The following is a 21241-nucleotide window of genomic DNA, read 5'->3' as shown; positions in this document are numbered from 1 at the left end:
GACAGCGGTAGGCCCCCTGCACCCCGGACAGTGGTCAGGGGATTGAAAGCTGCAGTATTATGTGGCGAGCCAGGGACTTTTCTGCAGTGGCCCCCGGCCGAGTATTAGGCCCACAGAACGGAGTAGTGGCTGGAGGGAGCGCTTGCAGGGAAAATTAGACAAATTTGTGTTCAGTAAAGACTTTCCCCCATTGCCAGAACGGACTGGGCGCACAGATAAAACCTCGGAGGAGGCAGGGGCACCCAAAGTGATGCTGGGAGACATAATGGCCGCCCTAAGTATTGTACAGAGAACAGTGGGGTCAATCTCCGCAGAAGTGACGTTCCTCAGGGCAGATTTCCAAAAATGTCTGCCAGGGTCACGGAGGTAGAGCAAGCGACTGCATCTCTGATGAGGGACACTACCATGCTAATTCAAAGATTGTCACAGTTAGAGACTGAAAACAAACTTTTGGCGGCGAAGTTGGATGATCAAGAAGGGCGTTCCCGTCACAACAATGTTAGAATTACTGGAATTCCCGAAAGTGAGGGGAGCTCCGCTATGGACTTTTACGTGGAGGAACTGATAAAAACTAGACTACAGCCTAGAGGGCTCTCTACTTTCTTTTCAGTAGAACGCGAGCATAGGTTGCCCGGGGGTAGGCCCAAACCTGGAGCCCCACCCCAACCAGTACTGGCTCGCATCTTCAATTTTCGCGACAGAGATGCTATCTTGCAAACGGCCCGCGTGGCGCCTCCCCTACAGAATTCAACGATATCCTTCTTCCAGACTACACGTCGGCGGTTTCAGCGCGTCGCAGGAGCTTCCTGGAAGTCAAGAAGAAGTTGAGAGCCCGCAAATTGCCCTATTCCATGGTATTTCCAGCGAGGCTCCGGGTAGTAGCAGATGGGAAAACGTGGTTCTTCAAGACACCAGAGGAGGCCCATGATTGGCTCGAGGGATGGAGGAAGGTGAAGAGCTCCGGTCGCTCCAACGGGCGGCGTCAACGTCCTGGAGTGGAGGAAGACCTCGAGGTACATGAGCGGCGGACGGAGGAGGGCGGACAGCTACAGGAGGAGGCCGGCGAGTGAGACACTACGTGATAATTCTGCACTATGCACGGGTAACATAAGTAGACACCTACTAGTAGGCTCGCCTCGGCTGAGAAGCAACAATGGACCTTTCAGGATCTATGAACTCTGGGGCAGGGGAGGTAAACAGACTTCCTCGGACTTCCCGCTCCCTCACACGCATGTAATGTTTAAGGGTTGGGGTACTGAGCGCTCTGCTGAGTTGGGGTGGTGGGCAGTTTTGAGTCCGCATGGCAGAAAGGCAGGGAGGGTGTTGGGGGGGTGGGATTGTTTGAATGTTTTTCTTTCCAAGGTCTTAGGTTAAGTTTGGAAACAGTTTTGGGTTATGCAGTACAAGCACACACTACAGGGTGCATGACTCACACCTGCAAATCCGTAACGCCCTTTAATAGCCCCGCCGGACATGTCAGTGAGTGATATAGGCTGTATGGCGTCTGATGCAAGCCTGTTAACTTTGGTGCCACCTCTATCACTGCTTACGTGGAATGTGCATGGCCTGGGGGACAAAATAAAACGGAGTCTGGTCCTGCGATGTATCAAGAGGAGTGCCCCTGCGGTAGTATTGTTGCAAGAGACACACCTCACCGGCACCATGAGCAAGGCGTTGGATAGATGGGCGTACAAGATGGTGGTACATTCAGAGTTCTCAGGGGGGACACAATATTTTAACAAGAATAGATTACTTCCTGGGGTCAGGGGAAATCTTAAGAGCATAGACAGCATAGAGATTAGGCCCAGAGGGATATCTGACCACTCCCCGATACTCCTGCAGTATACACAGTATCAACAGACGAGACGCCGCATCTACCCGATATGCCCTGGCTATCTGCAAGTCCCCAAGAGTAGGAAGGCAGTCACAAAAACGACGGGCCTTTATTTTCAAGAAAATGTTACGTCAGTTTATTCCCTCGGTTATCCTGTGGGAGGCATATAAAACGGTTCTTAGGGGACAGGCCATGGCTTTAATTGCAGCGCATAAACGGGAGAAACAGGTAGAGCTACACTCATTAGACCTAGAGTTGCAAGCCGCGGAGGTCCAACATGCCAATAACCGAACCCCTGACACGTCCGCAACCTGCATATCATGCAGAGGTGACATAGAGAACACCTGACATAGTTGACCAAACAAAATATAGAAGCCACACAACACAAGATCTACGACGTCGGTGATAAAGCTGGGAATTTGCTGGCTTGGTTGGACAGAAGGGACAAGGGTGACAGATGGGTAGCACAGCTGAGTTCGGATGAGGGTCAAGTAACAACTGACCCGCGAATGATAGTGCATACACTGGCGCGCCAATCTCAAGCAGTCTATTCGTCAACCTGACAATAGAGGAGGCGTTGACTTTTGTGAAAGATCTAAATATGCCCAGGTTCACCCTTGAGGCAGCGGAAGAACTCGAGGCAGATCTCACAGTTGAAGAACTACAGGCGGCAATCGGGGCACTGCAGTCGGGAAAAGCCATGGGGCCAAACGGTATACCCGTTGAACTCTATAGGAGTATGACTGGAACCATTGCCCCTCATTTGCTCAATATGTTTACTGACAGCCTAGGAGTGGGCAAACTCCCGCTGGATCAGCGCGTGGCCACCATTGTGGTTATACCAAAACCGGGTAAACCGGCTAATAGGTGCACCGCCTACTGCCCTATATCATTGATTAATGCGGAGGCTAAGATCCTCGCCAAACTATTGGTGACTAGGCTAACACCCCACTTATCGGCAATCATAAATCCAGATCAGTCTGGTTTCATGCCAGGCAGGAATACAGCCCTCAATTTGAGGTGCTTGCATGGTGTTCTTGCCCGCGCGAGTTACCTACAGGAATCGGCGGTGGTGCTGTCCCTGGATGCACAGATGGCATTCGACATGGTAGAATGGCCCTTTTTGTTTGCAGGGGTCCATCACCTGGGCTTTGGGCCAAAATTCTGTGCGTGGGTTCGGCTTCTATATACTAAACCAATGGCCCATATCACTGCTAATGGTCACATGCCTGATGACTTCCCTCTGTCACGTGGCACGCACCAAGGCTGCCCCCTGTCGCCGCTACTCTTTGCCCTGGTGCTGGAACCACTGGCAGCATGGATACGGTGGGAAAAAAAAGTAGAAAGAGATATGGACCTTCTATCAAGTATACGCAAGTTATAAACGTAGCAGTGGTAATTGGAATTGGGAGATCATGAGCCGGGCTAAATATCCCTACACCCCAATCTATTATGTACCATGCTTACACTCACCCACTATTCTCTAGTGTCAACCTTGAGATGATGGTCCCATATCCCCAATTTTGTACAAGTTGTCTCTTTCACCTGCTATGGCCACAAACCACAGTTGTAGCGGATTCATCAAAGTTCAGATAGGGGACCCACTGTTAAGGTCTCTGCAATAACATTGCATTCTGCGAACACAACAAAAGATACTGGTGTCAGAAATGGTCCTTTGCTACAATTGTGAGGTCCAGAGTGGTGGATATTAATACAGACAACACCTTGGCCACCTCCATATAAGGCACCAAGTGTGTTTTCTGTCTCCATATCCTTTACCAGCTGGCAGTAAACATGTGCGAGCAATTACCACAGTGGCCATTTTCTGCTGTTTTTCAACATTGCAGAAGTGAAGCAGAGAGGGGCCCACCTGAGTAGAAGTCTTCAGGACCACAATGAGCAGGAGCTTAATTCAGAAATCCTTGACTTCATTTTTAGGTCTCGCCCTGGAGAAAGCGCGCTCTCGCCGCGAGGACTATAGCTGTCAGCTCAGCCGACAACGAGTGGAAACAAGAGCTGGTCACGCGCCCAGCATCGTCAATGGGAGAGGGAGAGACAAGAGCTGGCCACGCGCGCATGGGATTTGGTCGCACGCGAGAGTCAGTCTCGGAGCTGCCGATGTGCACGCTCACGGCGACGTCTCCGCCGCGCACCACAGCCCCATGATGAAGGTGACGACGAGGCACGCTTTCACTTTCACCCGTGTTGCAGAGCTAAAAGACGTAAGCAGCAGAGTTCACGGACCTCTGACTGGCTTATTTTTTTTCTTTCTCTCGGGTCCTTCCAATTGGTTTGGTATGATGTATTTCCATAAAAGTAACATTAGGAGTTCAAGCGTGCATGGATCGGTGGATTCAGATGTATGCCTTCACAACCTTCTCCTCTGATGGACAGCTGTATCACTTCCAATAACACAAACCTGGGAAATTGACTCAAAATCCGCTCAGCTCTGGTAAGCTCGAGCACCCCCTGCGCCCCCGGTGTATTAAGTTCCTAAATGACTGTGGTAGAAGGAATGTAATGCAGAAGTAGTTTCAAGGGTGGAATTGCGTCCTGGTTTCGAAGTGATCAATACCCTCCTGTCTGCAAGACGGAGTGGGGCGGGAGTTTGATGGCCACTGGACTCGCAATGTCGGCGCCTGTGTGTGGGTGGCTTTTCAATGAAAAGTTGATGCTCAGTAAAACTGAATGTCTATTATTTAGAGGGATCCTCGTCTTAAACACTTGTGCTCTTGAGTGCATCGATTTTTAGAGCATGTGACTTGCATACTGTTTTTCATTTTAATGTGAGCGGAGTCATCGGAGATGTGAGATACTGAACTATAGCCTGATAGAATACTCCTCTGCTGCATCACAAGAGGGATTCAACAAAGCATCCCTGATGCAGCCTAATGGGGGATGATTAATGGTATCGGGTGTAATCGGATTAGTTGTCACTTCTTAACCAACAAATGCATTCTTAAATGGCCCTGGGTGTCTTTGAAGCAGCGGAAAACAACAACTTGAACTTGAAGTAGAGATGGAAATGGAAGGAGGGGAGACACCAGCTGTTAATTGAAAACCTCAGCTTGCCCAATGCATGTACATTTTGCACTTAGTCAACAATTTGCATTACCATTTCTATGCTTAAGCTGCACATGAGGGTGCATATTTTGCCCCCTACTGGTTGGGTCACTGGTGAACCCTTTGATCAGGGGTTTAGCTATAAAAAGTGACAAACAGGAGCTTGAGGTGAAAAAAAAACACCTTGCTTAGAGCATCCAAATAACTTAAGACCTATGCAGTTTTTGTGAGCATTTGACCTAGCCTTTAATGGGCATCAGATTAGACCCCAAGCAAAATTTGCAAACACAGTTTGTACTCTTGAGTTATGTGTTTATCATTTTTGTACATTCGCAGCCATGTTTGGCTCTCACTGCGTAAGTGATTGGAGTGGTAATGCGGTTTCAGTATGTCTGGTCAACAGAAGCCTTTTGATCCGGGGTCTTCATCCATACATCATTTGGTCTAGTGAGGTCTACTACATTTCTTACTACCTTTCAGACACAAACACGCATTTATAAAAAATGTGCACTCTCTTTCAGTCTGGTGATCTCACTATGTGCTGCCTGGTGTCAACAATGAGACAGCATACATTCTCTCTGTCGCCAATAACGTGCTATAATTGTTCTTGTTCACTATAACACTATAACAATCCTATCCAGGCCCTTACATGACCATCATAACATTAAACTTTAACCAAACAAATATATGTTTACATTTTATTTACAAACAACAAAATAGGCACTTGCAAATCATCTTCATGCGCCAATACAGAGTTTGTAAAAAAATTCATGCAACACATTGTCATATACAATGCCAATAACTCAAACTTGAATGCTGCGAGACCTATTGCATTGCAAATGCTTGTTGAGACTGTAGGTGCCCAGCTTGTTTTCTTTTGTTACACTGCACCTCTAGGTACAATCGACGCACTCTCTGGATGGGCACGGATTCCAAGATGATGCTTGATGTTCGGCAAGCATTAGGTACTCGAGGTAGGAACTCATGCTTTGGCGCTCGTCGAATCTCGTTACATGTAGGTATGTTCACGAGAGAGGACCCCCGTTCTTGCCCTGTGGGGCCTGTAACCCGCGTCAGGACTCAGCCTCAGACAATTGCGTGTTATCTATGGCCCTATTGAATTGTCGGTCCCTCCCCTGCCACGCAACAGAAATTAATTCCCTCATTCTTGACCATTAGCTGGATGTGTTGTTTCTTAAGGAAACATGGATCTCTTCCTGCTCAGGTCCGGACATGGTTATAGCTCTTCCACCTGGCTTCCTTATATCTCACCTTGATAGACCTGTGGGGCGGGGAGGCGGTATTGCCATCCTCTACAGGGATACTTTAACCTGTAAGGTACAGGATGGAGGAATGAGTGACTGCGAGAGCTGTCAGTTCTCTCTACGTGTGTCGCCCACCGCATCCCTGGCAGGCCTCCTTGTTTACTGTCCTCCTGGGATCATGGCCAACTTCCTCAACTCCTTCCTAGAAACGGTCGCGCTCCTTGCCTCTTCCACGGCCAATTTTGTGGCACTGGGTGATTTCAACATTCACTTCGACGACCCCTTTGACTCTCTGGGAGTAGATCTGCTGGGTGACTTGAGAGCATTTGAGATCAATTTGGTCAACTCGGGTGCGACGCACGAGAAGGGACATCTGTTAGACCCTATCTTCTCGAACTCATCCCGCCTCAAAGTACTGCCCGCACTGGCCTTGCCCTGGACAGACCACTTTATGATTCCGGCCCTGTGGCAGTTTGACGGCCCAGTGGCTCCAACACCTAGAGCTTATACTGTGGAAAGAGCCTGGTCTAGGCTCCCAGTGGACACTTGGGCGGCACACTTGGAGGCGTCTCGCCCCACTCCCGGGCATGACCCGTCAGTGGCCGATGCGAATGTTAATACCTGGCTGACCAATTCGCTCGATGCTATTCTCCCCAAGAAAAGACTACTTACTAAGGGTAGGAGAGTGGGCTCAGCCCCCTGGTACACGCCAGAGTTGCGTACACTGAGGAAGGGCTGTAAGAGGCGGGAGCGGATCTGGAGGAAGGACTTGGGCGAAGTAAGCCGGAGAGAATACCGGGCGGCTCTGAATATCTATAAATCCGCCATCCGGGTAGCAAAATCGAAGTTCTTCGAGGAGAGAATAGGTCTCTCTTCTAACTCTTCGAAAGAGTCGTTTAACGTCATCAGAGAACTTCTGAAAACCCCCGAACCTCCGGTTACTCACGATAACCCGCGGGAGAAATGCTCAGAACTAGCCTCTTTCTTCAAATCCAAGATAGAAAACATCCTGGTATCCCTCCCTCGGCTAGCTCAGGAGTCATCCTCTGCTTGCAATCTAGGGTTGCAGTCCGGGGTGAGGACAGTAGAGTTGGATTCCTTTGGACCAGTCACTGTGGACGAAACTCTTGAGGTCTTGTCGACTGTGAAGAGTGGGTCTCCGAGAGACCCAGTACCAATGAAATATCTGAAGCAGGTAGCCTCTACCATCGGCGGCCCAGTGACGGACCTTATAAACTCATCCTTCACTCAAGGAGTGGTGCCCCCCAGTTGGAAGGGAGCGGTAGTTAAGGCCCTCCTGAAGAAGCCCAGCCTGGATTCCGCTGACCTTGCCAATTTTAGGCCTATTTCCCTGCTCCCTGGCCTCAGCAAGGTAGCGGAGAAACTTGTGAACAGGCGCATATCGGGTTTTTTAGAATCCAACTCCCTCCTGGGCGATTCCCAAACGGGTTTTCGCCCCGGCCAGGGGACGGACACTGCCCTGCTGGCAGTCGTGGAGAATGCCAGGAGAATTTTGGATTCAGGAGGATCGGTGGCAGTGATCCTCCTGGACCTTAGTGCTGCATTTGATACCGTAGACCATCAGGTGTTACTCCAGCGGCTGTTGGGGGTGGGGGTCTCCGGGATGGCCCTGAAATGGCTCGCGTCCTTTCTTGAAGACCGGACGTTTGAGGTCTGGGAAGGCCATGAGAAATCAACATAGGTCCCTCTCCAGTGTGGTGTGCCACAGGGCTCATTGTTGAGCCCCACATTGTTCAACGTTTATATGGCCCCACTGGAGAGTGTGGTACTACCACTGGGTATTAAAATCATCAGCTATGCTGATGATACCCAGTTGGTGGTAGGGCTCCCCCAGTCGGTGAATAAACCCGACGTGCTGTACACATGCCTAGCTAAGATCTTCACTTGGATGTGTAACTCAGCACTTAAACTCAACGGCTCAAAAACTGAGCTGATGATGTTGGGGAACTCCCCTCCCTCCCTGTCCCCTAGCAGCTGGCCTAGTTGTCTTGGAGCGCCACCCACCCCTAAACAGGAGATTAAGAGCTTGGGGGTGTGGCTGGAGCAGGACCTTTCCTTCAAGTCACATGCTAAAAAGACCGCAGGCGTGTGCTTTGGCCTGCTCCGGTCAGCCCGGAAGATCCTACCCCTCCTTCCGATGGCCACCAGGAGATTACTAAGTCAGGGGCTCATCATCTCACGGCTGGATTACAGCAATGCGCTGTTTCTGGGGGCCCCAGAATCAACTTTAAACAAACTGCAGCAAGTGCAAAATGCGGCCGCAAGGCTGTTGACGGACATTCCCAGGCGACAATCAGCCCGTCCCGTGCTGAAGGCGCTCCACTGGCTCCCTGTGAGAGAGAGGGTGAAGTTTAAGTCACTCTGCATGGCCCATAAAATCTTACAGGGGAAAGGGCCACCTATCCTCCGGGACATGGTCCAACCTTACAAAGCCCCCCGCGCCCTTCGCTCGGACCACCAATATCTTCTGCAAGTCGCGAGAGTTAGAAAGGCCAGGTCCGGCGGGAGAAGATTTTCCGTCAATGTGGCAACTTTATGGAATTCCCTCCCTCTGGCCCTGCGCTCTGAAACCGGCACTCTGCGATTTCGCAAACTTTTAAAGACCCATTTGTTCCCTGCTTAATGCTTCCCTGTTATGGTGTGCATTCTGGATGAGCGCTGGGATGCCCAAGGGTAACCACGCGCTATATAAAACTCAGTAATAATAATAATAATAATAATAATTGGCGAGAGGTGTCTTTATATGTCTCCCATCCAGCCTTTCTGACCCAAAAGCCCTGCAGAAAATCTAGGATACCCAGACTGCTACATTGTTAAAAGGGCCTCTGCCCTCGCCAAGGTTGGTTCTCAGATCTTTAACATCTTTCTGAGATAGAACATCTCTGCCTCCCCCAGAGGATGGACCTTCTGCCCATGGAAGAAGGGCAAGTCCTACACTAATTCTTATTTTCGATCAACGTAAGAGCCTGCTTTCTATGGCCTAGCCTTTGCCCACCACTACCTCGCTTTATAAAACTCAGACATCCTCACAGCCACCAGAAAGTCCTTCACCAAAGCACAGAACAAACCCAGAGGTCATGTCACAAAAGGCTTTGTGACTTGACCTCTTGAAGAAAACTACTCAGTATCGGCGTGGAATATGTCAAGTCCTTCACGAGACAACTTATAAATCAGGGTCTCTGTAGATATTATTACTTGCAAGAAATCATTTTATGCAAAGAGGCTGAGGCAATAAAGCATTGCATAATCATATTATAAAAAATGGTGCTGAGCCATCTAATTTTGTAAGTGCTTGCAGGATGTATGTTATGGTTAGCGGTGCCTACAGAATCAAGGCCGGGGAATCCTCCTCCGATAATGAGGTTGTGAAATGGCTTCTGGTGGGTTTATTGTGCCTGTTCTTTTCATGATCTGCGGTCTTTTGGGATTTACATCTGGGTCTGGCCAGATGACTCAACAGATATCCTCGTTAAAGTATCTTGTTTGTAATCTATGACTTTTCTTGGGGTTGGCATCATGAGATAGCAGGCAGGTTTGTAGGGCTTCGACAGTGGGTGGAAATAATGGTCAAATTAGTCCTTGGCAGCTAGAGTGTGTACAGAATCAGAAGTGGATGCTTCGATTCGCTTCCAATCAATCAGTAGATTTAGAGCTCTACATGTCACCCGTGAGGGTATGCAGGCGCTGGCAGGATCCAGTTGATTCGTTGACTAGCCAAGTCTTCAGGGACTTTCGGCACTCTGGAAGAGACGGGGAAGTCTGTAGATGAAAAAGTAGCTTACTCCGTGTCTTTGCTGCTAGGTAGGAGAAGGAGGTACCTCTTCGTCAGCTACGTCGGATGCGGGGGTGAGGGTTACAGAAAGAGGCATGGAGCGGAGGTGTCTGGTGGCTTTAATTGTTTTTTGCCGGTTGTTGCTCATAGAATGCTGTTAGTTATTGCATGGTTACAATACATTCAAATGCATTAGGGTCCCTCTGAGATTCCATGGTTCATCCCCAGTTTGAGCCATCCTTTCCAATGTACATTTAGGAGAATAATTTGGTCTCTGCTGGTACTGTTTACTGCTCTTAAAGGTTTTTTCGCTGTGACTTGGAGAAGTTGCGACAAATCCTCCATTTGACGCAGGTGAACATTTGATCGCCTCTTATGTCACCTAAGCAGACGCCAGTGTTACTCGCCAGGCATGTGCAAATGAGAGAAGTTTGCAGGATAACCACGGTGGCTACCCCAGAGGCATTGTGAAGACACTCCACTCATCAGTGAGACATACCTCCGAAACCACGCAAATTGAACCAGGAGGTTCTACTGAATTTGTGTTCTTAAACTTAAATTGCCCAATGCAGCCTTCTTCAAAACAACACGTGCTCCCTTTTAAATGGAAAACTGGCGAGTATGCATGCTTGGGTGGTTGAAGGGAGCTTATCAGGGCGCCTCCACCACGCACATGGCACACAAAGCTCTATTAAACAGCTATGGCGCTATAAAGGTTCAGTTCTAGCAGTTGGAGGCACCAGTACCCACAGACCGATCCTGGGAGAAGGTGTATGGGCTAGGAGTAAAGGAGCGGCCCTAAACTGTAATGTGTTCTTTGACCCCTCATAGGGCCAATGTACATGAACAGACTGTCTCCAGCGGGTTACAGACGGCTACGTACCTGGTTAAAGGCACTTATGGCGCCGTGCACTGCACCGAAATAGGAATATTTGTCTACACCCTGTCTTGCATCACTAACAATCGCCAACAATAAGCATTCTAGAATGTTCTTTTGTTTGATGACGTCAGCTTGGGTTTGGAGCTCCATTGTGACGTTATTCACCTGAAGGCTCCTTTAAGCATAAATACCCTTTGAGACACACATATCATCCTCTCGCTCTCTTTTTCTCTCTCTCTCTTTCCAAGACACACTAGCACAGGGGAGGGGGCAGAAGGAGGGGTTACTGGCTGCTTATAACTCTATGTATTCCACCCCTCGTCTTTTTTTGGGAGGGGGAAAGAACAAAAAACAAGTGACAGCTCAATGCGATATCTGTGGTTTATCCCGCATTTGGTGTGGGAAGGAGGGGTGGGGCGATGTACCCACAGTTATCACTCCTCCTGATGTTACATTTTCACAGCGCTGAGTTTCAGACCCGTCACTGACAAACTGTGTTTTTTATTTACTTAGTTCTTAAAAATCAATTTGAGCTGAGCGCGTGCTGAGCGGTCCCTTCATATTGTGTCGTTGCAGAGTGAGGTGGCGCGAGAGAGCGAGTGATACCAACCATTCCTGGGTCCTATCAGCGGTTGTAGAAACAGCTGGGAAGCTCGCCATCGCATTTTGTCGACCTTGAAAGGGTTAAATGCCGAGTTTATGAAGCCTACTTATCACTCCCTGTTAAGGTTTCACTACTGGGGCATTACTGCATGGTGAGGCCAGCACCGACGTGCATGGCAAGAGCGGGTGCTAATTGCTCATTAGCAGCACCGGCACTCCCGCCTCTGCCTTGCTTTCTCCACGGTATCGATTCTTGAATCCCATTCAATCCATGGCCTCTCACGGAGGTACAGATTTCCTTTTCCTTGTCTGTCCCCTCCTTTTCCTATAAGAGCCAGCATCCTTGCAGGGACGGATTGGTTTACAACCTGCACCCCCTTTTCCTGTCTCTGATAGCTCATCCACACCAAAGACAGCAGAGCCTTCTCTCGTCACACCCCTGCGAATTATGCTGCTAGGTGTATGTCCATGTGCAAGGAAAGGCTGCATGACTTTGTTTGCCCAGTCTACACACCCAATCGCAGGTTGCGGTACCTGTGTGTGAAAAGATGGTCTAGAAGTCAACACTGAACCCTTTTCTAAAATGCATAATTTAATTAAAACTTAGCAAAATCCCCGCAGAAAGTTAAAATAGTCACAATTAAGACTCACAATCGGGTGCATACACAAACAGCAATAGTAATAATTTGGATAACCTTAATCGTAGTAACAAATAAAAATGGACAATTTTAGAAATAAGAAAATACATAAGTATTGAAACCTTTCAAAATATGAATTCCCGTGACAATAAATATCATATTAGGTTAGACAGCAAATAAGCTTAAGGGAAATACTAATATGTAAACAAAATAAATTAGGTTAAATTAGCCGAATTGAAAAGTTGAAAAGAGAGGAAGAAAAAAGGAGGAAGAAAGAAAGAAAGAATATGGAGCAAATAAAAAATAACATAATAACAGGGATTGGAAAAGAAAAGAAAAAATATAGAAAAGCAAACGCAAAAACAATATGCAAATCATTTGAAAGTCGAGATATACCCATCAGTTCTTATTTCAAATTGGAGTTGCTATAGCCCTCGAAAAAGCCATTCGTTGATTGCATCTGAAGGACAGGTCTGTGTCAAAGCTGACGTTTTATTTTCTGTTGTCCAAACAAAAGACATCAGAGCCTGCAGTGTTAGAATGTCTAACTCTACAGAGCTTCCCCTTTTGTGGTCTTTTTCCACTTTTGAAAGGGGGCGCGCGCTGGGCTCCTGTCCTTGGTGCATTGCATCTCTCTCTCTCTCTCTCTGCGGATGGAACTCATTGTCGCTGTAAGACCATTACCTGATAAGAACGTATCTCCACAGTCCCAGCATGCTCCGCGCCCAAGCTGTGGAAGTAATTCCCCTTCAAGAACATTCCTGTGATAAGGGCGGCTTTCTGTCGCCTTTCCATCTGTCACCAGCACAGGCGAGGCAACGCAGGGCTCTGAAAGCCACAGTATTAACCGCCACGAAATGATGCAGGAGGCTGGACAGGGTTACAGAACACTTCACCTCAAGGTCGTCGATTCGAGTTCCAACCTGTGCTAAATGTGTACATCAGAAGTGCCAGGCCCTAACATGTTGCTCATAAGTCCACGTGGAAGGTCTGGGTGTCAAGGTTGCTAGCTTTGATTCCTCCTCGGGTCTCTTTTATCTCCCACCAGACATGCGCTGCCCCTTTATTCAATCTTACCAGTTCGTTGTCATCCCTTTCCCCCTCGTCCCTGTTTCCTGTGCCGCTCTTTCTCCTTCTTCACCCCTTCTCTCTCTCCTGCTCTGGATCAACGTTTGTTGAGGGAGAATTAAGTGCTGGCCCCAAAAATGAGTGCAGGTGCGATACATCTGCAAACACCGGCTCAAATTAAGCACTGTTCCCGCCAAAAGTCACTCGCCAGGGCGTTTTGCAGTTGTCAGCAGGAAAGTACCTCCGACCTACACCATCACAGCATTCACCAATTGGTTTGCCCATTGGTCGTCTCAATGGACAAGCAAAGAGTCTACAATGGCAAGCTTTAGCAGCCATCTTTGAATAAAGGTCACTCAATGGAAATGATGTGTTAAATGCACTGGAAGCTGATTACCGTGCCTTTAACACAATTCTATCAGTTTAGAGCCACTTGGTATCAATGCGCCAAAAATAGGACATTTTCAGCCTCACCTGTCTTCTCCTGCTAGTCCTTGAGAGTGAGTCTCACCTTGGAGACAGGCATTTATTTTACTGCACCACCAGTGGCTACATAAGTGCACACCTACATCTAGCACTTCCTGGTCAATCTCAATCCAGCATGGCACGGAGGAGAAAGACAACCCAGGGATGGGGGCCGTGATACAGGACTTGGACGAGTAATGAAGATTACCGTTAAGTAATCGACACAATACCACATCACAACACAGGCAGGCTGGGCCAGCTTGCACCAGCAAAAGGCGCGCAATCTCTATGCATTTAAACATTGAATAATATGCAGAAACATAATTAATACAGGTTAATGCACATGTCATGTTAAATCTGAAGAAATATGTTGATTAGTGGTTGTGATAATTACTAAATCATAACCTTATTAAATTAAATTATTATGACATACTATAAATGAGCAAACACAATCAGATGATGGATGGAGCCCTGAAACTTTTCAGACTTTCACCCCCAGTCAGAGATCTGGGTTTAATCCATCATCGTTCTTTAGCTCACTTCGCCACCCCTTTTCAGACACAGCTATATGCAAATCAGTCCAGCCTGAACTGCCAAGTCAGGTCATACCTGGACCGGAAACGAGCATCCAAGGACCGGTTTCGGGGCATCACCCCATGTCAGCCAGGCTTGCTTGAATCCAGCGGCAAAGTGAGCAAGGGAGCCACGTCGGGCATACTCTGCCAACTTAGGGCAAACACTTTTTCAACACATTGCCTATCTACCTGCAAAAGTAAGCTGACCAGGCAACCTGGTAGCGCCCTTGTTCACAGATTATCCAACCGCGAAAGTTGACCAAACAACCAGGAACTACACTTGTACAATACGCAGCCCATACACATGCAGAAGCTGACCAGGATGCTCCTCGCCTCCCCCCAAGGAACCAGGAAACCCACAGTTAAATCATCCACGGAGATTTGGGTGGGTGTAAAAACGGCCATGTTTAGTATCAACATTTCATAAACATGACAATGCAATTCATATGCATAATTAAAATCACAAAACACTTTTAATATTCACCTTCACGATCTTCTCCAAGATTCTTATCCCCCATCACTAAGGGGGTTTCTGACTCACATCTCCCGTGCTGAGCTTTGCGCACTAAGGGGGCTTCTGACTCGCATCTCCCGTGTTGAGCTTCCCACGCAAGGTGCAACCCACCTGCGCCCTTGAGTGATGAGCCCCAACCTCTGATCCTTGTCCGCCATCTCCGGGGCCCACCCCCGACCACCAGGCTGCCCAGGAACCCAGGAGGCTCATAACCTGTCGCCCTAGCCTCCGCAGCCAGTGGCCACCTTTTCCCAGCAGAGAGCTTACCGTCTCCCCCCTCAGTGCTGGCCTAGGGAGTACGCAAGGCGGACTCCCGACAATTCTGTAAGTCAATGTCACTGTTCGCAGGTCTCTTTACCGCCACAAGGGTGACCCGGGCCCTCAGGTCCATCACCCTCCCCACCGGCGTTCTGCACGAAAGACCATAATCCCTTGATTCATGTATCCGTGCCCATGTCCGACAAATGCACCCCATCATGATGATACATCACCTCTCCTGAGATCATTCTGTGCGGAATGTGACACAAGTGGCCCTTCACTGAGCACAACTTGGCCAATTCCCCGTTGAGCCGCCTCACTGACACGTTCAAAGATCTAGCCCGCACTCCGGGGCCCCATGTCCTGCGTGGTATCAGGCATGACCAGGCAATTCTGGCCAAAGGAAAGATTCGCCCTAGCCAAGCAAACTCCGTCAGTAGTGCTTCCTTGACTGACAGGCATCCCCGGTCCACCATGTCATTCCCTCCCAAGTGGATGATGATCCAATCCGGGGTCTTCTGCCCCTCCTGATCTCTCGTCTCTTTCACGACCCGTCGTAGGTGCCGAATTTGCATGCCCCTGATGCCCCGCCACAGGAATTCCATCCCACTGAAGCCCGCCGGCTTCTCCACTCGCCGCTGCTGTAACCGCACCGTAGCTCGATGCACGAACGAGTGCCCCAGTCCCCACACCACCTTTGCGGGCATACTAGTGAACAGGAGAGAAATGAAAAAGTCAAACACAATCATTGGCAGATCATCAGCATTCAGTCACAACAGTTCGGGCCTAATGTACCTCTTGAAATAGTCGGACGACCAGCGCCCAACTCTCTTCACGACGTTGGTAGGGAAGCCCACCCCTGCTGCTAAGGTTGCGGCCCCAATCCTAAATGAGTGGGATGAGTACCCAGAAGCCCCCAATCCCAGCCCCGCCAAAGCCAATACAAAAACTGCCTTCAATTAGTATTGAGACAGACAGTCCCCCTGCTCATGCATAAACAAGGCCTGTCCCACCCCTGCTGGGCGCAAGGCCAAGTACGCCCGCATTCGGGTTACCGGGCAGGCCGCTACGCCTGGCGCTGGACTTAGCCTTATGGTGGCCCCTTTGCCCCCCTGGTCAGTTTTGGATCTCCTCAGAGTCACTTAAAGCCCCCCGAGAGTAACCTGATATCCCTGAATTGGGTGCCGCCCCCCTGATCGGAACTGGATGCCGCTACAATTTCTCCCAGTCGAAGGCCCCATAGAAGGCCAAGGAAAACACTGCCACAAACAGTGTGCACTCATAGGGTGAGCTGCAAATCGTGGGAAGGGATTCCAGGATGTTAGACAGGGTTGTAATATCCAGAGGCCTCCGGCAATCACGCCTGGGCCCTTCCAATTTGACCCACCCCGCCAACGCCTTCCTGACCACAAAGCCAGTTTTGCAAAGAATCCTAGCTTGTAGAAAACCATAAATCACCCCAGTTGAGAACAACCTAGGTATACCAGCCTCCTGCACGAATAACCTGTAAGAATTGAACTGCTGTTGGTACGATCTCCTAGTGCGATCGCTCAGAGAGGCACCTACCAGCCCCGCTAGTGCGGGGCTCCAATCTTCCACAGTGATGTAGGGAACCCTGTCATCTGCTCCTCCGCCTGTGGGTGGTATCTCCGGAAGTCCTGCAACTTGGAACGAGACAGAGCATCAGCAGCGTGATTGTCAACCCCTGGTATATGCGCAGCCTTGAACGTTGGATTCAGCCTCAAGCACACCAGCACCAAGTGCTTCAATAATAATCTCAGAACATGTCTGCACGAAGCCCCCTGCCTGTTGATGGCTTCCACCACAGCCATGTTGTCTGACCAAAACACTACTGACCTATTTCTGAAGCCGTCCGCCCACACTGATACTGCCACTACAATTGGGAAGAGTTCAAAGAAGGCTATGTTCCTAGTCAAGCCAACATCGTGCCACTCTGCTGGCCATTCCGCCCTGCACCAGGATGCACCCAAAATTACACCAAAGCTGATGCTGCCGGCCGAGTCTGTAAACAAGCCCAGCTCTGAACTAGAAACTTGGGGAGCAGACCACACCTCTTTCCCATTGAAATCACTCAGGAAATTACGCCAAACTTTGAGGCCCTCTCTAACCTCTGCCCTAAGGCGCACGCGGTGGTGCTTCTCTGTTAGCCCGCCCATTGCCCTGGCTATTGACCTTGAGAAGGGGCTTCCCATGGGGATGATCCTAAGGGCAAAGTTGAGCTGGCCCACCAATACCTGTAACTGGTGCAGAGTAACCTTTGGCCTCGCAAGTGCTGCGTCAATTGCCTGGGAGAAAGCCTGAACCTTGTCGCGTGGTAGCCTACACTCCCCCGCCACTGTGTCAATCTCAATTCCTAAAAAGGACATGCATGTATGTTGTGCCTGGTGCCAGGGGTACATTAAACTCCTGAAACATAGCCACTAGATCTCCTAGGGCCTGCGTGCAAGCCTCTGAAGTGACCGGACCCATTACCATGAAATCATATAAATAGTGCACCACCTCTCTGTAACCAGTCCTGTTTGTGTACACCCATTGCAGCATGGAACTGAAAGTCTCAAAGTACTTGCAAGAAACCGCACACCCCATCGGCTTACACATGTCGTAGTAAAATTGGTGGTCCAGCTGAAAGCCCAACAGATGATAATCATCCAGGTGTACTGGTAAAAGGCGAAAGGCTGATTCAATATCTGTCTTAGCCATAATAGCCCTAAGTCCTAACTCCCTCAACTTCAGTAGTGCGGCATCAAAGGAGGAGTAAGTTACTGAACACAGAGAAGGATCAATGGTGTCGTTCACTGACACCCCCTTGGGTGCAGAGAGATTATGTATCATCCTGAATTGTCCAGGTTCTTTCTTGGGCACAACCTCAGCGGGGAACAAACATTGTGGAAAAACAGCCAATCTTTAACGAATAACAAGACTGTTTGGCGCATGATGCCTCTAATTCCCAATATCAATAGTTACCAAAATGAAGAGACAGGCGCTGGAATTGGACGGCAATGAACAGGTTTATTCACTCCAGAGGAGAACACAACAGGCCTGACACAAGTCAATGTCTTCAGGAGGTGTTCTGACAACAGTTCTCCTGCAGGTCACTTTTATACAGTATCAGGACAAAGTAATCTTTTTGATCAGTGTCATGTAAGCTTGGTATCCCCGCCCCGGACAGGTTGTCAGACAAGCCAAACATTGTTTCATCAACATGGCTACACAAGCCCAACAGTTATTCTCCTCCCACCCAGGCCAAACAGACAGTTTTATTTTGCAGCTGGACCTTGCTTCAGGGTCTAAAACATGTGAGACCGGACAGATCTAAGAGTCCGTTTTGTTGATAAAAACAGGTCCCATTGTTGGCAAAAACAAGTCTTGCTGTGTGCAGTGCAATAAACCATGTTTTCAAGAGTCTGTTTGGTATTTGGAACCTGTTTGTGTAAGGGTGTCCATGGGTTTGCCTGTAGACAGAGATGAGAGGAAAAACGAGTTTGTGGCAGCAAGTGCTGTTGATGTTTGTCCTGGCGATAGTTTATAGCCCCTAGCTCACATACCAGGTTGGTCAGAGGGATGCAAGTATGAGCAGGGTGAAATAAAAGGGGGAAACAACACTTACAATGCAACTTTGACAACGCACTACCTTTACAATGAAACTTTTACAACGCAACATCCATTACAACGCATGCCATTACAATGCAACCATTACAACGCATGTCACTACATCGCATACCACTACAACGCATGTCATTACAACGCAGTCATTACAACGCATACCATCACAACGCATACCTACGCTATCCAACACTTACCCTACTGTTGCACCACCTGAAGTTAGAATAGTAATTTGTACACCTACACTATCCAATACTTACCCTACTGTTGCACCCCCTGGAGTTAGAATAGTAATGTTTACCCCTACACTATCCAACACTTACCCTACTGTTGCACCCCCCTGGAGTTAGAATAGTAATTTTTACCCCTACACTATCCAATACTTACCAGACATGCAATGTAATGGTATGCATTGTAATGATATGCGTTGTAAATGTAGTATGCGTTGTAGTGGAATGCGTTGTAAAGGTAGTTTCAAAGAATGCGTTGTAATGGCATGCGTTGTAATGGAATGCGTTGTAATGGATGTTGCGGTGTAAAAAATGCGTTGTAAAGGTATGCGTTGTAAAAGTATGCGTTGTAACGACATACATCCAATAAAAGGTGACCAACGGAATACAAAATGGCTGCGGTGGTCAGAATGACTGCTGTTTATGTCCACGTAGGAACTTCCATCAGACAAGATGGCGCAGATAATGTTCATGCTTGTTATTTCAATTCTAACAAAAGGACGAATGTGTTTTAGGGTGGGAAGTGGCTCCGGGGCTTTGTCAGGCTGACAAGGTTTTAAGACCTTAGTGCATTTGGTCATGCTGAATCAGGGCACCAGGGATGGTTGCTGGGTCAGGGTAAATCATGGGTGACTTGCAAAGTGCGAGATGGCCTCGGCCCGTAAAATGGATGCCGTTTACGTGTGGGCCATGGCTTCTTGTTAGGCAAGATGACGCCGGTGATGTTCACGTTTGTCGATTCTATTTTCAACAGTCGCCCCTTTGAACATTCCCAAGACATCTTGCTAGTCTATTTAGGTCAGTGTCTACAGTCTTAGGTGCACAAAGGGTTTAGACATAGGGAACACAAGGGCGGTGTGCAATTGGGTTGTCTATCGCGGTCTTTTGGTGGCCTATTTGTATTACGGGCAGATGAAAACAATCCTGATAATCTTATACAATCAATATGACAGGCGAGGAGGCAGTGCATACAAAATGAAATTTGTCGTATCATACATTTAGTCATGGAGATGGGCATATTTCTTAGATGATGCAGAGAGTTCATTTTAAATATAAACATGTTACCATACAAATCGTTCTGTCAGGATAAGGACCATTAGGTGCATTATTTAAGGCCTAGACTCCATGGGGGTCCAAACTAGAAGGCATATTCATGAAGACAACTGGTGTTCTACACTTATCATTATATAATGCTAACTCTTTCTTTGTCATTCATATATATACAGTAAAAGTTACCGATGCAAGATTTAAAGGGAAAATCTTTTTCTTGTCCAATTGGGGCATAATCAATTCGAAGTGGTTGGGAGAGAAATTCAACTTAATACAAGTGATAGTCAGGGAGTGATAATGTTCAAAGGCTTTTTCTTTCCAGTGTCTTTTTATAGCGAGCCATCACTGGTAGGCGTCCATTGTTCTTTTTCTTTCGTTGGCGCTGTTGAGCACTGGCGGTGGAGCTATGCGTCCAGCTCTGATCCATATTCCATGTTGCAGGGCGTGGCCATTCTTTGCTCTCGGACCACAGTCCTTTTTGCCCTGTTCCCTAACTAATCTATCATAGGTACCTTAGACAGGGTACCCGCACTCTTATTCTTTATCCATGAAGTCCATCCCTATTACCCTATTCTATCTGTGCGCTGTGTTTCTTCATCAAGTCAATTTCAAAACTCCATATGAAAAAGGGGGGCGTGCTTTGAAAGGTCGAGGGAAGAGAGGGCGGAGTAGGGTCAGATCTGAAATGGACCAAGGGAGGCAGAAATTTCACACAAGTGGGCCCATCAATTAGGCTCAGTGGGATGGAACTTCTGGCACATGTTTTAATCAACAGGTTGGGGCTTCTGGACAGCCCTTCTTTCTTTCATTTTCCATGTTAGGAATGGTGCCTCATCCAACATCTCTTTGCTCTGTGGCTCCACCTTGGTCGAGGTCATGGGTGTTCCACGATCTGCAGCCAGGCTCTGCGCCACGTCCGGCCCCTCTCCTCTGACGACTGCATAACATCTTAAAATAAGTACAAAACAATTTTTAGAGATCTGGCAGGGGAAGACGTTTACACCATTCAATTTCTCTCCCAACCCCTAAGTAGCTGGGGAAACGTTTATCGGCTACTCAAAATTACGATAGGGTGGGTACTTTTTAATCCTCGCATCGGCGTCTACTAACTCATAAATCATTACTGTGGTGCAGGTCTGCAAGCATTTCTTACGAATTTCCACCATAATTTTTATCCTTGGTGTTCATTCCTTTTTCATTTACAATTGTGGCAAGAAATCTAATATCTATCAATTACATGGTCTGTCAAATTCAAACCGGCTCCTCCAGCAGAGACTCGTCGTTCTAAACTAAATCCTGTTGAGCTATATTTTTCTTCAAGGCCTGCTAATTACAAAAAGTGTGATGTGCTATTATCATGGGCATAGAGGTACCCTTCCTA

This window comes from Lissotriton vulgaris, chromosome 5 (genome assembly GCF_964263255.1).
Source record: "Lissotriton vulgaris chromosome 5, aLisVul1.2, whole genome shotgun sequence".
NCBI classification, from domain to species: Eukaryota; Metazoa; Chordata; class Amphibia; order Caudata; family Salamandridae; genus Lissotriton; species Lissotriton vulgaris.
This window is presented reverse-complemented; position numbering follows the sequence as displayed.